The sequence below is a fragment of the Zosterops lateralis genome (genome assembly GCF_965231275.1).
Source record: "Zosterops lateralis genome assembly, chromosome: 5".
In the NCBI taxonomy this organism is placed as follows: domain Eukaryota; kingdom Metazoa; phylum Chordata; class Aves; order Passeriformes; family Zosteropidae; genus Zosterops; species Zosterops lateralis.
In genome coordinates this window covers 54,361,449-54,377,878 of record NC_139766.1, presented here as the reverse complement: position 1 = coordinate 54,377,878, position 16,430 = coordinate 54,361,449, and the positions used below count along the sequence as shown (strand labels likewise).

The following is a 16,430-nucleotide window of genomic DNA, read 5'->3' as shown; positions in this document are numbered from 1 at the left end:
CAATGCTTCAGGGAACACTGCTCTTCCCCCAGCTTGTGTGTTTTGCATTAATGTACAGGCACACAAATGAGAGGGGGCATGTTATTACTATGTAACCATGATCAATCCACAGACAACATGAATGACTTTAAACTCAGCAATACTGCTGCTTCCTGGATCAGGAGGTCACCAGACCACAGTGAAGATTCCTGTCTAGCAATGTGCTTCCTATCTGTTTTATCACAGCTGAGTTTGACTATGAGGGCTGCCTGAGAGGGAGATGATAAATATCTCAGAACTCATACTTCTTATGATGCCCTTCTAAAAAACTTATCCTCCACTCCCTCAGCATAATATTTCCTCTCCAAAGCTAGACAAGAGTGATATAAATTAGATTGGAAAATGAATTGTTACCACTTGCCAAGTGATACAAGCTTTCAGCCTCAGCTCAGAGCTGGTCTCCACTATGTCAGACACAGACACCAACAGCAGCGATGCTGATAGCACAAACACTAACAGTTTAACAGAACTCTGGGATCTCTGTGTCCCCCTTGATTAACTCCTCTAAAAGAACTGTCAGAGGGAGGAAACAAGCAAACTCAACTGTTACTACCACATTTTACTAATGCATAATAAGTACAGTAAAATAATCAGTAGAAGTAACATGTGTTGCTAACAGCTACACTCGGAACTATAATAGATACAGACACTTTTTCCTGGATAATTTAATAGATACTGTATCTTCCTGGATGTCTGGCTGATATTGGCTGTGGTAATAGCTTCCAGACCTGTCACCAAGCTTTGTTACACAGGATTAGGGATTTAGAGGCATGGGGAAGATGAGAAGAAAGAATTGAACCTGTCCTCTGTGAACACACCTGTAGCACTCTTTTACCACAATGCATGGTAATATTTGTCATCGTTGGCATTCTTCTCTCCACTTAATTATTCTCATCAAGTGCATGTGTCCACCGCTGACGGAGGACAAATAGGTGCAAAATGGTATTCTGCTGGTTCCCAGTCATTCCTACTTAGGTGTCCATCCTTTTCTTTGCCCTTCTCTCCCACAGCCTGCATGGCATTGCAGGTGTTGGCACTGCATTTTCTTCCTTATTTACTCAGCAGCATGCTGACACCTCAACCCTCTAGAATCTGCTGCCAATTTACAAATGTGAGCTCCTAGCCACAGACTCCCAAGAGACAAATAACACAATGTTAATAAGTAACTGATAATGTGTGATTAAATTTTTAATCGGTACCAGTCTTTGTTTCTATAATAGAACTGTTACCAAGTTCAAAGTCCATATATGTAATAAAACAGATATATGTAGACTTCTTCTATTTTTACTAGCCACAAAAGTAAACTGTATTTAGATATACTTTCAAAAACTTTTCCTATTGGACAGTGACTTAATTTCATTTAGAACATGTCCAGAACTTGTTTTTCCCTAGTAAAATTATTGATTTTTTTTTGTTGTTGTTGTTCTGACTCTCAAGAATGTGATGTTTACCTAGATTAGGTAAAATCAGGTCTTAATCCAGGACTGCTCCTAAATCCACAAAGGCAGCTGAATCAGCCTATATCGTAACTCTCTCTTTAGCATGGGAGTTACAGATTAAGAAGTGATGTGCTGCTAGGAGCATAATTCTCAGTTACAAAATTTTATTCTGTCTGAAACTGTGAGACTATGAGCAGACTGCTTGTACTCCTACAGCAGTGAGGATTTCACAAACTGGAGGCAGGATGTTGTTCCCCTTAGCTTTGGCTGAGTCTGACAGAGGGAGTTTATGTTCTTAAAAATAACTGTGTCAGTAACAGCTTCAGGACCCAAATCTGACAAATTTTACACTGCCATAGTATTTTGCTAGTGAAATCTGTCTAACCTAGCATTCACTGGACAGTCTTTAGCAAGTGTGAGACTCAAAAATAGTATATTTTATCTATTCTGGCCTTGTAGAATTAATTAACAGCCACTATTCCTAATGCTGGGTTGACTCTGGATGAGCTTCATAATCCAGAAATGAGTAATTTTTGGACCAGCCACCCTGAGGAAACACACACATATTCTGATTGAAAAAGAAGTTGAAGAAAAGGTGCAACCTTGAGAAGGGAAAGCCAATGTTGAAAAAACTTGGAGATGTTTGTTCAATCTGAGGGACAGATGCAGAGTATGAATGGGTGAGGGAAAGCCAGCTCTCAGGTAGTAACATTTCAAAATTTCATATTGGGGGGATATACAACTGGACAAGCGATTGAGAAACAATTCCTAAGATGCTGACACCAGCCTGCAGAAAATTCAGCAGAATTGTAGAGCGCTATTCAATCAGATATGGTATCTGAGCTCTGTGATGATTTTTCAGACCTTTTAAGGATCCATCGCTGTTTATATTTAGTGCATCACTGTCTATACTTCATGAAATCTTATGAATAGACATTTTGTGGAACTTGTAATAAAAAATCTTCATGAAATTTCATGAACACTCTTTGTCCCAATATTTGTTACACAACCAGAATGTACTTTTCTTAATTTTAACACTTCGTAGACAACCAGGTAATTCTAAAGGCTGAAACCTATTATTGTAAAGACCTCTAATATCACCCTCCTGCACTGTGCATTAAGCTTGTAGACAGGGCAAGTCAAGGTGGCTACAAACACACAACCCCCAACAATAAAAAACCCCAACCCAAAAACAAAACAAAACAAAACAAACAAACAAAAAAAAACACACACAAAAAACCACAAACAAACAAACAAAAAACCCCCCAAAAAACCCAAAGTTAAATGAACTCTGCTTTGTACCATCTCCTACAGAAGGTGCCTTCAGACTAGTCAGTCTTATCCTTTTGTTGAGATTCAAGATGCTACATGCTGCTAGAAAAATTGACAATATTCTGTCAAAGCCACTCACCTCTGGCCCACACTCTCAGATATTGTGCTTTCTAGAGAGCTGTAAGTCCAGGCTTAAGCACACTTCAGAGCAAGTAAAACTCACAACATTCAAGTTAAAGACTCACAAAATAATGACACTATATATGTCAGCCTAGACACCATAGCCAGCAGTGGGATTTAGAGCTCTTTAAGACAGGAAAGCAATCCTCTTTTCTTTCTCACCAACACGTGGAGGCACAGCTGAACAAAAGCAGTTACAAAAGCAATTCACTGTAATGGGCACTTTCAGTTTGCAGTTTGTATATTACTCAGTACAATGTCTTGGTACCGTTTACTCCAGGTGACCTTAAACTTATTTGAAGTGGGCTGAAGGAGAAGACAGACTTTCAGGAGCGAGGTCCTGGGAAAAGAAACCCTTCTGACTTCTACAGGACACCAGAGGTCTATTGTGATTCCTGAGCTGCAGACTCCAAGGAAATTACATGATATGAGGAGGGAAAAAACTCTAATATAGGCAGATCCAAAGGTATGCAGCTAGAAATATTTAATTCAAACGTTCCTTACAGGACAGGCAACCAGCTTCTGAGAAAAACCTTGGCTTGCAAAGAAGCGCAGGGATCGCTGCCTGTAACTAATGGAACAGCAGTTCCCACCGTGTAGTCGTGGGAAAGAAAAGTTTGTACCACTGGGTGAATAGACAGGGGAATACTGAGCACGAGGTTATTATTTCCACACGTGACACTAACAAGGGCCTTCCTGGAACCCACGGTGCAGCGAGGGAGGCCAGCAAGGATGGATGGCAGTGGAGGCTCAGAGAGGAGCAGCCCAGACATTTCTCCTGGGGAACATCTGCATTCCAGGCAGAGACCAAGAGAGTCAGGTCTATTTATCTCATCAGAGACAACGTTAAGTGGCTATTTAATTACTGCCCTTAAATACTTGAGCAGAGAGATGATCTAAGACTAGATAGCTATTTAATCTGACAGGCAAAACATTACAAGATTCAGTAGTTGGAAGATGAAGTCAGAAAAGTTCAAAGGGGAAAAGAGATGCAAACGTTTAACAAAGCAATTAAAAATTGGAGCCAATTATCCAGGAACGTAGTCAATTCCCATTGTTGGAAGTCATTAAATCAAGACTGTTTGAAGAGGCTGGTGGGCCAGACCTTGGAATCACTGGGGAATCGTCTCTGCTTTATATCATGGAAGAGGTTAGGCTATGGGATCATAATAATGTCTTATGACTAAAAAATCCACCACTAGCATTGTTGTCTTCCTTGCCAAAAAAAGGATGAAGGAATAGAGCATTAATGAAGCCAAGGCCTGTACGGGGCACAGAACACAAGCTGAATGTGGACAACACAAGCCACAGACCAGGAGCTGACATCATCAGCAGTTCTGCCACCAACTACAGCAAAGACAGAACAGGCCGTGAGGGATTCGTGCCCAGCCCCAACGCCCCGAGACGGGCAAGGGACATCACCTGGCCAAACCCTCACGGCGCGATGCTCCTTGACCGTGACATCCCAGCTCGGAACCCTCCCGCTCTCGGCCGAGAGCCGCCACGCCGCGGTCTGGGAGCCCCGGGCTCCTCCGACACCCACCCAGGGCACCTCAGCTCACCCTTCCTGCTGCCTCCACCCGGCTGCGGCCCGGGGGACGCCCCTCGGCCCCGATCCCCACCCCGGGCTGGGGCTATCCCCGAGGCGGGGGCCGGCTCCGGGGCACCTCCCGCGCTGCGACATCGCCGCCGCGGGCACGTCGCCGTGGCGACCGCGCCGCGTATCCCCCCGACCCGCCCCGGCCCGGCGGTGGGGGGCATCTCATCAGTATTCCCTCCACCTTTTTTTTTTCTTTCTTTCTTTTCTCAAGTTTTCCGCGCTCCCAGACCACGCGTGAACCGAAGTCGCTTCCGAGCGCCGGTAAAAAGGAGCGGAGGATGCGAGAGGCGCCCTCGGGGCCGGCCCGGCCGCTCCCACCGCCGGTGCCCGCAGCCCCTCCCGCCCGAAGCGGGCACGGCTCGGCTCCCCGGGCTCGGCTCGGACCCCCACTCCCGCCCAGCCCCGGCACCTGCCCGCGCACCCACCCGCCGCTCTCTGGCGCCGAGCGCCCTGGCCGGGGTGCGGGTGTGCCGTGCGGGGCTCCCCCCGCCCCTCACCTCCGCCGAGGCGCCCGGGGAGCCGCGGGCACGCCGCCGCCGCGGGCAGGGATGACCTTGCGGAGAAATCCATCATCCAGGAAAACAAGCCGTTCCTCGGGAGGGAGGAGGGCTCCGCTCAGGCGGAGGGAGGCGATCCGAGCCAGCACCGACGAGGCGGCGGGAGGCTTGGGCAGCCCGGGCAGGCTCCGCCGCCAGCTGCGGCTCCCGGCCGGCTGGGGAGGCGGGGAGCGCCGGGGCTGCGGCGCTGGGCCGGGCCGGGCTCCCCCCGCGGGCAGAGCACAGCAGGGCAGGGCAGAGCGGGCAGGTCCCGGGCCCGCAGCAGCCCCGGCGCGCCCGGCCCCGCTCCCCGCCCCGAGCCCTCCCGAAGGCGGACACGTACCTGCTGCCAGGGAGACACTTCCCGCTGACGCCAGCCCCACCCCGCGCCTCTCCTGGCTTTTATAGCGCGGGAGCTGCCTGCTCCTCTCCTCCATCAGGCGCAGGGGCTGAGCAGGGGCTCTCGGCAGCCCCTCGGGAGAGCTCAGCAGCCCTGCCAGAGCTCGTTCTGTGTTGCCACCTCTGCCAGCCGCCTTCTCTCTCGCTCCTAACCCGAAACTAGGCGCTGAGCTGCAGAAGAGCTAGAACCTCACGCCCCAAATCCGCCAGTTCCATCCACCTGTGCTCGCCCTGCGTGTGCCCGCAGCGTTCAGCCGGGCAGGCATCCCCCGAGCCCCCAGCCTGCGGGGTGGGGCAGCTCTGCGCGGGGAATTGCGGGGGATGCAAATGCGGTTGAGCTCTTGCCACGCTTTCAGTTCGGATTGTTGTTTTTTGATAGGCGAATTTGGTTTCCTGTGCGAAGCACTGCCCTGTTTGCCTAAAAAAAAAAAAACAAACCACCCTCAAAACAACAAAAAATCAGAAAATAAACTAGAGTCAAGTGAAAAGCAGCAAGAGAGGTTTTGGTTGAAACTCTTAATTATCCGGAAATCTTTGATCTAATTTCGGTTTATTCCCACCACAGTGGAATTTTATCTCTCTCTGCTGCAATCACAGGAAATGGTTCTGCAGTGCCCGGAGACTCAAGTCAAGTACAGGTTTTCAACCGGGAAGGTTTTAACTCTTCTGCAATCCCTTAGGGATGAATAGGAGCAGGATTTAAAAAAAAAATCCTAAACGCTGCAGGACAAGCTGTGAGGAGAACTCTGTTGCAATATGGAAAAAACTGAGGGGAAAAAGGAACAAGTGACTAGGGTATAAAATAAAAATAATTTTTATCCCTAAACATTGTAGGCATCAGTGAATCATATTCCCTTGATCCTTATGAATGGACTCATATTTTATTTACTACTTTACCAAACACCCTCCACCTCAGCTATTGATCCTCCATCTCTTTGACCCCAGAGTTAAGTGATCATGACAAACACCTTATGTTTCCTACCATAGCAATGTAATTCCTTCCCCAACCGCAGCCACTAAGATCAGCTCATATTTGTGTAGTAGCCATTCCTGAATGTGGCTTTCTGACAGTTATTTAAGCACGGAAAATTTACGATATGTTTTCAATGGTCACCTACGTTAACCACTTTTTCTTATATGCTAAAGCCAAACCAGCAGTACTCTTAAGAGCCTGAACATCCCAAGCATCCATCACTGGAAGGAGATTGGAAAGATCATCAGACTTTATCAAGAAAATATTTACAGCACTAGTACATCCAAGGCTTTCCAGTAGCTCTTCTTAACTTTGTTCTCTTCACAGTCTTGTTCATTTTTTTTGGTGCTCTATAGGGCTGAACAAAGCCTGGTCCTCCCTGTGCCCATGTCTGAATCAGGAATAAGAGGTCAGCTTGGCAACTGAGTCAGCATTCAACTCTTCTTCATTATTCTGCTAAACGACCTATTTTTAAAGAAACATTGGCAAACTTCCTAAAATTAATCCCCCTACCATTAAGATTACTACAGTGGAACTTCCCTTATTTGATAAAGAAGGAAAAGGGCTGGATGATGTAATTTCCTTTTGTCAGTAATTACACTTTTATGAAGAGATAGCTGTCAGCACTTACAGACCTTGCAGCTGCAAGGACTTTGTGGGACCTCATGGGCTACTCAGCAAGAGACAATTACAATTAGTAATTGTGTTTATAAACCTTCCTAAACATGAGACTCCTTATCTGGATTCTTGAAAGACCTTTCTGTTGACAATCCAGCCCTGAAAGTGACAGCAAGAAGAGTTATATACATTCAGCTGGAAAGACTAGGAAGTTTTTCAATGGGCTATTGTGTCCTTGTTATTTTAGGGTTGTGAAGCACCTTCAGAGCATGTGGAGGACTCAGTCCCAGAACCTATGGGAAATTGACATTCTGAGCAGAAAAGAGAAGAACTGGGAGCTTTTTTTGCTCCAAGTCCCTGCATGCTCATGCGCCTCGTAACTAGTGTCTACATGTTTTCCTGCTGAGTTCAGATAAACCTTTCTTCTGTCTGTACAGCACTGCTGAGAATCCCCACTTGCTCTCAAGTAGTCATATCTGAGCACTGAGTCTACTATTATTATGTCTGATGAGCAAGGAATTTCAAGAGAATAGAAGACAGTAACATTACTGAAATACTGCTCAGCTGATGATCTCTTTCCCATGCCCAGTAGGGCATGGGTGCTTTAGCCTGCAAATGCAGTGATGATCTGGGAAAGCTGAGAAGAGGTATTAAAGAGACTCAGGTCATAGCAGAGCCTGTTGAGATAATGCACTCAGGGCATAACCACTTTGTTTATGAATTCTTCTCATGTACCTGTTTATTCCCCAGTGTCCTTTACTCTTCCCTGCACCACAGTTTACCATGTAATGGCTTCATTTGGTACACTAGGCAATATTGGTTTTAAAGACCTCTGAAGGATTTTCTAAACCCTGTTATGAGCTCTGAAGTCTGCTAGCCACTGTTCCAATTGTCAAGACAATTCACTGCATCTCAACACATCAATGTGTCACCATATCAGTGCAAACTAGAGGTTTAGATAATTCTGATTTATTTATCTGAATGTTTAGCTCCCTTAATTACCTGTGAGTCATGGCCAATTTGCTACTCCTTATCCATTCTTTTTTCTGCTTCATTCTCCAGCTATATGCATTTGGTTTATGTTGACTTTTTGTAGGTCTCAATCAGAAAGTATTCATACTGAGGGCAGCACATAGATGGCTGCTTACCTTTAGGCAGTGTACTTAGAACTCTAAATAAAGTCAACAGAACACACTTAAAATCAAATGTGTGCATAGGTTTCAATAATATTGAGAATAATGAAGAATTCAATCTCTTTAACCTGCTAGTATTGTCTGAGGTGAAAGCATAAATGTAACTGCAGAAAAATTATCTTCTGATATGTGTCAGACAAGAGCTCAGGGCAACAGGAGCCTGGGTTTTTAGGAGCTGTCACAGTCCAATTAGCCATCAGAATAGCAATCACACTTCCACAGTGCCCTTGACTCTTGTAGAGTATTTTAAAATCTCATCTTCAAACTGTATCACTATCTGCCTATAAGAAGTTCCTTAGTGTAGCTGAAAAAAAGATAGATATGATGATGATTTATCAAAATGAATAGTGGTATAAGATGTGGAGAAGCTATGCAGTTGGCCTAAACTAGTGTGGCTTCATTTACTTCAGTAGTACTAGGCAAATTTACATTGGTGTGGATTAGGCCTGTTACTGTGCTGCTTCTACAATATTTCTTAACATATTTTGATGAGGTTTGATGATATTAATAACAAATTTAAATTGTATGGAAGCCTTTGCCTTTTTTTTTTTTAAGGCAGCATCATTCATGTCTTCTTTGGGAAAAGGAGTTAAGAATACTTCAAAAAGAAGCATAACTTTTCCTCAGCAAAACTTCAGTTCAAGATTGAGCTGAAAAAGGCAATTAAGAGCAAATTTGTGAATACAGTCATTTAACATTTATGCTTTTGTGAAGGCACTTATAACTTTACTTTCCATTAGTGTAAAAAACAAGTTGAATGACTGAATGAAAATGTTTATTTGGGACCAGGAGCTGAGCCAAAAAAGGTACAGGTCCTTTGCTGTGATAGCTGCAGTTGACAGCTGTATAATTAGAGACAAATGTATCAAGAAAGAAAACCACACACACGAGGTGATGTGGTTGCATGTGTTTTGTGATCATGCACTTTCCATCTGACTAGCAAAGCAGAGTAAATACTCATTCCACGTGTTACACAGCATCTCCCTCTCCCTCTCACACATCTAATGGGCTGTACCAGGCATCTCACAAATGGATGCACTGTTCAACCACAGTAATAACTCTCCTGGATCATTGGACTGGGACTGGTATCACAGTTTATGGCTAGAAATAATGGGTTCTTTTGGTCATATTTAAGAATGTTTCCTTTAAACATTTCCATATTTTTTAAAAAAATAATAATAAAAAAGGGATATAAAGAAAACTGCATGGAACAAATGGCATGCCATTGTGAGGGAACACAATATTTGGGATTTTTTCACAGTGGTCCTAAAACCCTATGCATCCATGAGCTAGCTGGCACTTATGTCAAATTTCAGTTAAAAAATATTTAAGCATGTGAATTTCTACAGCATTCTGAAAATGTTTTTGCACCTCACCATGCACCTCTTGACAGCTTTTGCTTCTGTCTGAGCTGTGAATGTCCTCATGGGGAACTTCAACCACCCCAGCATATACAAGAGGGACAGTACAGTAGGACATAGGCAGTCCTGGAGGCCCTTGGAGTACATCAGCTTCTTCATCCAAATGACAGAGGAGCGGTGCTCACTGGACCTCCTACTCACCAACAAGGAGGGGCTCACTGTGGATGTGAGAGTCAAAGGCAGCAGTGACAATGAGATGGTGGAGTTTGGGGTCCTAAAAGGAGGTAGGAGAGTAAAGAGAAAACCCTGTACGTCAGGACAGCAGATTGTGGCCTTTCCAAAGGGCAGAGTCCCATGGAATAAAGCCCCAGAGGAAAGAGTGGCTCAAGAAAGCTAGTTAATATTCAAGTATCACCTCCTCCAAGCTCAGGAGCAATCCATCCCAATGAGGAGGAAGCCAGGCAAAATTTCTGCACGAATGAACAGTGAGCTCCCAGAAAAAAAGGAAGCATACAAGGAGATGAAGCAAGGACAGGTAACCAGAGAGGAATAGGGATGCATCGTCAGAGCATCCAGGGTTTAAGTTAAGAAGGATAATGCCCAACTGGAATTTAATCTGTCTAGGAACATTAAAGACAACAAGAAGGACTTCTGTGGGTACGTAGGTAACAAAAAGAAGACAAGGAAAGATGTGGATGTATTCATTGCTGAATGAGATGGGAGAGCTCTTCACACAAGATGTGGCAAGGGATGTAATAATCCCCTCTTCACCCCAGTCTTTACTAGCAAGACTGACCTTCAGGAATCCTAGGTCCCTGAAACCAGGGGAATCTCTGTATCAGAGAAAACATAGCATTGGTGGAAAAGGATTAGGTTAGACAATATTTAAGCAGACTAGACAAGCACAAGAAGGTCAGGAAGAAGGACCCACACCAGTAAGCCCCACCTTAAATCCTTGGAAAGTGATGGAGCAGCTAAACTTGGAAACTGTTTCAGGCACACGAAGGATCAGACAGCTGTCTGGAGTAGTCAACGTGGTTTCCCCAAGGGAAAGATGTGCTTTACCAATTTGATAAACTCCTATAGTGAAATGACTGGCTTTGTAGATGAGAAGAGAACAGTTGTTGCAGCAGCCCTCTTGTTAGAGGGTAGAAATGAGCTGAGACACAGACTTCCTGTTTATCACAGCATGAAAAGAGCCCTGGTTTACTCCTTTTTACAGCTCAGCCATCCCAACTCCAACCATTCACTGACTCTGGCTGCAGCAAGCTCCTACTGTAGGTTTCCTTTGCAGCCTCTGACTGCTGGTTATTTCCTGCTGAACTATGACTGCATGTATTGGTTTGCAGACTCTGAATGAAGGCTTTTACCCAGCTAGACTGTGACTGCAGGTTCCAACAACAGGCTCTAAGTGCAGATCCAGGCTGACCTCACAGCAGGGATTCTCTCTCCCCAAGACCCTTCTTCATGAAGTTCTCATTACCCCTTCCTCAAGGTTCCTCCTCCTTCATGATCTTCCCCACACCATCTCCCTCACACTTATCTTTATTGGATATAGCTGTGATTCATCAGGGGCAAGGCTGTATTGGGTAATTAACAAAGTTACTTTTTGGGGGCAAGGTCACCTGTATTCCCGTTTCCTACAAACAGTGATTGTTGTCTACCCACACTTCAGGAAGGATTTTGACACTGACTCCTCTAAGATGCTCATAGTGAACATGAAGTATGATCTGGATGAATAGTGGCTGAACAGATGTGTCCAGAGGGTGGTGATGAGCGGCAAGAAATGTAATTGTCGGCCAGTCACTAGTGGTATATCGCAGGGGTGGAGAGAGGGTTAATATATTAACAGTATTAAATAATATTAAATAATAATATATTAAAGATCCTCATTCATGATCTGGATGATGGTGCAAAGTACAACCTCAGCAACTTTGCTGATGGCACAGATCTGGTAAGGTGGCTGGCACACCAGAGAGTTGTGCTGCCATCCAGAGACACCCCGAGGGGCTGGAGATGGGCCGACAAAAACCATTTCAGCGAATGAAGTGCAGGGAGGAGTAACCCCAGATATTGGTACATGCTGGGGCTGCCCATCTGAAAGGCTGTGAGGGTCACCAAGGACTGACACACTTGCCCAGAGAAGCTGTGGAGTCTCCATCCTTGGAGGTATTCCAAAGCCATTCAATCTAGGTGGCCCTCCTTGAACCAGGGTGTTGGACCAGATGACCTCCAGAGATCCCTCCCAACCTGTAGCAGTCTGTGATTGTGTGATTCGTTTGGTATGATAGGAACTTTGGGCCAAAGGGCTGTGACACTTCTGTTTCACCCTTAGACTCTGAGGAGGGCAATTCTGCTATTTCACATTCTGCTATTCCCATTTAACACATTCTGTGTATTCATTACTGTGTTCCTACATGGGAAGCAGGCCACACACAAAAAATAACCTTCTCCCTTCTCAACAAATTAAAACAAACGATTTGATGAGTCAGTAATTTATACTGTTTACCTCCTTTTATGTCAACAGTCCCGAGACCTGGAATAACACATAATCATAATGATTATAGACATAATGAGCTGATTTATTACGTAGTCACCACATGGTATTCTGGTGCATATTCAGCTGTAATGATGTCAAACAATACGACTGGAAAATCTATCTGCTCAGACAACCACTGCCTACTGGGAACAATAAATTAAGCTAATGCAGTACCAGACACATGGGTTCTCTGGACTCAGTGCTCCATCTCTACTTAAATTATGTATATATCAAAAGCCTTGGACATTTTTAGAATTTCAGGAAAAAAGAAAATCAGTCAGGGATCCTTTTAAGGAGTGGTTGTGAGTGCTGAAGGTAAATGTAAAAGGAATACTCTCCCAATACAGTTTTGTGATATGGAATCACTCTTACGGTTGTACATTTTTGCTGAGTTTAGAAATGGTTCTGATGGCAGGTTAGTTCTTCCTACTTCCTTGTAGGAAGTGTGTTAAGTGTTATTTCAGAGGGGAATATCCTTTGACAGGGCTATCACAGCTACTTTCATACCTTTGCATTTCATTGCACAAGACAGAAACTTCTCCTCATGCTACCAAAAGAACCATTCCCTGGACCCCTACAAAAAATGTTTATGGCTCACATTTTCCCCCCTACAACATGGATTTTTATGCTGATTCATACAACAAGTGAGATGAAAAGCAAATGTAATAGGTGCTGCAAGTTGAGTAGATAAATGATGGATATGTGCAAGCATGGAGGGCAAGTACCACAAACAGTAAAGAGTGTAGATAAAAAGAACTATAGAGATCAGAGGCTCTTGTTTTAATATAAAGAATGCCTAAAACCCAAGATATACCATAGGTCAGTGTAGAATCATATGTCAAAAAAAAAAAATCATATGTATAAATTCACTCTCCTGCCCTCCTCCCAGGGGCTTTAGCTAGCTCAGTTATTAGGAGGATTTGGAGAGAATTATACCAAGGACGAGGTGAGATATCTCAGAAGAGGCCCTTTCCCTAGGACCTTTGTCCCAGGTGTTTATTCTTCGAAATTCCAGGGGAGAAAGAGGTAGAACAAAGGAAGGGGAGACAATTTAAAGCCTCCTGGTCAGGGAAGAGATAGCTGGACCACAGCCAATGGGGTCAAAGAAGGAAGGAAGGGTCACTCTAAGTGGTAAGGGACTCCAGGGGGTCAGAAGGGAGAAACCATTTCCCTAGAGAATTACAACAATCATATGATCTTTAAACATGTCAGTGCTCCATTGGAACAGAGAGTCTTACATTAATTCCAGGCAGCTGACAAAATAAAACATCATGTGTTTCTGTTTCCTGGATATATTCACTAATTTTCACTAGAATCCCACTGGTACGTGGTCTTAACTGTCTGTGATGCAGCTGTGCTTTGTGGAAGAGCATTCCTATTTAAATTTGCCTGTGCAGACATTATTCCTGTGTTCTGTATAAAAATGTCCAATTTACTTTCTTTTGGCCATTCTTCATATTGTATCTATCATCATAATGCATCTATTAGTCATCTATCTATTACTTCTTAAAATCTAAAATAAGAAGTCAAGCATTTACAGATTGTTGCCTTTTCATGCATCTATTGCATCTCTTGCCCAGACATGGTTCTAATAACATTATTGGTATCACAAACAGGTAATAGCTGCTCTATTTATCTGGATACATGGAAACTATATCTTTGGCTGAAAAAGCTTAGCTGTAGCTCAGTTGTAATTCAGTGTAGCTGTTTCTAGAAACAGAGCTTAATTTTTTTAAAAAGCCTTTTTTATCTTTTTTTTTCCCTCCTTTTCTTACCATAGAAGTAATTACCTCCACTTGATTAAACCAACTGATTTACAGTTTCTCAATTTAAAGTAGGTCAGGCTCTGTCTTGTTTGTCTGGATTACTTTCTGTTTGAGCTTTGATGCATGTAAACAGCTCACCCCATCACACTGAACAGCTTCATCTGCAGACTCAGCCAGCCCCATGGAAATGGACACAAATGTGCCCAAATGGACAGATTGCACCTTCCACATGGGCTCCTCTGGACCAGGCTTCACCACGGGGATTGCACTGGTTTAGTGCCACTTGAACGGACAAGGTCTGCCTGAGAGTTTCTCCCTCCCTCTTTATCCTGGTAGGTCTTTCTGCTAGGCTGATTTTCCACTCTACCTTGGTTTTGCTCCCATTAAAGTCCTTTCTTGCTGCAGGAATTGTCCAAACACTGTTCATAGCACCACAAACATGAATCATTCAAGCCAGGACTGAATTGATCCACTGGGATACGTGCAGGGCCCATTTTATACAATTTCAGCATTTTTATGACCTGTGAACCTAAGGAAAGTGTTTTGAGATAGGCTTTCTGCAGCACAGACCATCACTGTTTCCCACTCCAGTTCTACCAAAACACATGTCCATTTTGGTTTTTGGTGAATTGCATTAGGGTAGAAGCATAATTACCACAAGGTGTTTTGTCCGATTATTATTTAAAGATGGTTCTTCCTCTGGAGTTTGAGACCTCCTTCCAGAACATGAGCTAGGTTCAGTGATTCACAGGGAGATTGGGAAGACTCCTGTCTCACAGCTCCAGAGCAAGAAGACATTTTTCTGTCAGTGTTAAGAAAATGTATTGTCAAAAAATTGTTCCTGAGCTCAACACAATGGAGACTAAAGTTTCTAGGTGACTTCTGGTCTCAGTGGACAAGGCAAAAATCATGGAATAAATCACAGATGGCAGATGAGCAAATGTTTTGCTATCCCTTTAAAGTCAACATCCCTTAATATAATTTCAGAAGAACTTGACCTTTTCTTTGAGCTAAAAAACCTTCAGAATCCTGTTAACCAGGGAAAAGGGCAGGGAGAAATAGCTGAAACTAATTCTAATAATTTTATATTATCTTGCCTACTGATAAGATATTTGAATAGTGCTCAGCATGGAAAAAGAAGGTAAATTTTCCATCTACATCTAATGTCACATTGCTTTGTGACAGAAACTTTAATTAATTAGCAGCATTCTAAACTCAGAAACTGAGGGTCTGTGAGTTTAGCTTGTCTCTAGAAGGCGATTAACTTAAAAACCACTAAGACTTTTCTTTTTAGAATCATAGACTCATTTAGGTTAAAAAAGACATTTAAAATCATCAAGGCCAAGCATTAACCCAACACTGAATCACTCTTTCTGTCCTCTCCCTCTAGATTTGATAGAATGATGTACTTTCTGCTAGTGAAGGTGTTCTAACCTGTTCTTCTGAAGACAGTGTCAAAGTCTATCTCAACTGATATTTAATCTTCTCACCTGGCCATGAATACAAATGCACTTTACAATGTAGCTTGCCAGATGGAGTAAGAACCACAACATCTCTCTGCTTCAGATAGCAGGGGAAAGGCTATTTTTGTGGTTGTTCTGTTGAGTGTTTCAGGCATATTTTCGGTAATGGCGCAAGAAGAAAAAGTATTTTACTATTGGCTTTGTGAAATAAAATTAGACACTATAGCTGACCAAATGACTTCATAGGTTTGATCCATGGTGTAGCAGTAAGGCAAAAAATGTTAATTCTTATTTCATACCTGACAAAAAGCATCTCCACCATGTGTAAAGTTTGTTATATTGGTCTCAGGAAGCATTGTAGAGGTATAATAGTGGTGAAAACTCCCCAGATTCCAGAAAGATATGATATTTTAGAAAATACACTGTATACACAAGCCTGTCTCTGTCTTTCATTTAATCTGTTACTATTGTTATTTGCCCTTCTTCTGAACTGAATATAAAGTGCTACTCTGTGTAGCTAAAGAGTGTTACGATCAATGCTGTGTGTGTAGCCAGAGATATTAAAAGGCAATTGCTGACACCCTCAACAGCACTGAACCTCCACCACCCTAAGAGCAACCCCCCACCCCAAAAACTGTAAAGTAGAAACAAATTATCTAGATGATCATCTGAGAGGCTGAATATTTCAGAATAAATTTGTTAAAGATGCACTCATGGGCTTCACTACAGCTTACAGATTAGTGACCAGGACATTCCCAATTGGCACAGAAACGGGAGTCATATAGAGCTATAGATCTCGAAGTGTCTCACTGCACTTTTGGGTATGAATATTTTCTAGGCTAACAGATCACCAACGCTGGCTCAAATACTTTGGGAAAGAAATTTTTTTTTTAACAAATATGAGAAAGACAAAAATGGTCCAATGGTTGGAGGACTAGATTCTAACATGATTTTATATCCACTTGAGCATTACCCCAGGTCTCCTTCATGGTGCTAGTCAAACCCTTAGGGCTTTGGCTCTCTCTACTTTACAGTTGCTCAAGAATAGCATT

At 43.5% G+C, this 16,430-nt stretch overlaps 1 protein-coding gene across 1 annotated transcript in view; it reads right to left on the bottom strand.

Moving 5' to 3' along the window:
* GPRIN3 (GPRIN family member 3) overlaps positions 1-5,132 on the bottom strand; it is a 31,911-nt gene extending 26,779 nt beyond the window's left edge. The window contains exon 1 of the mRNA XM_083861002.1: positions 5,028-5,132. The gene's annotated coding sequence lies outside the window, so the exon portion shown is untranslated. The remainder of the gene's footprint in view (positions 1-5,027) is intronic.
* Positions 5,133-16,430: the final 11,298 nt, after the last annotated feature.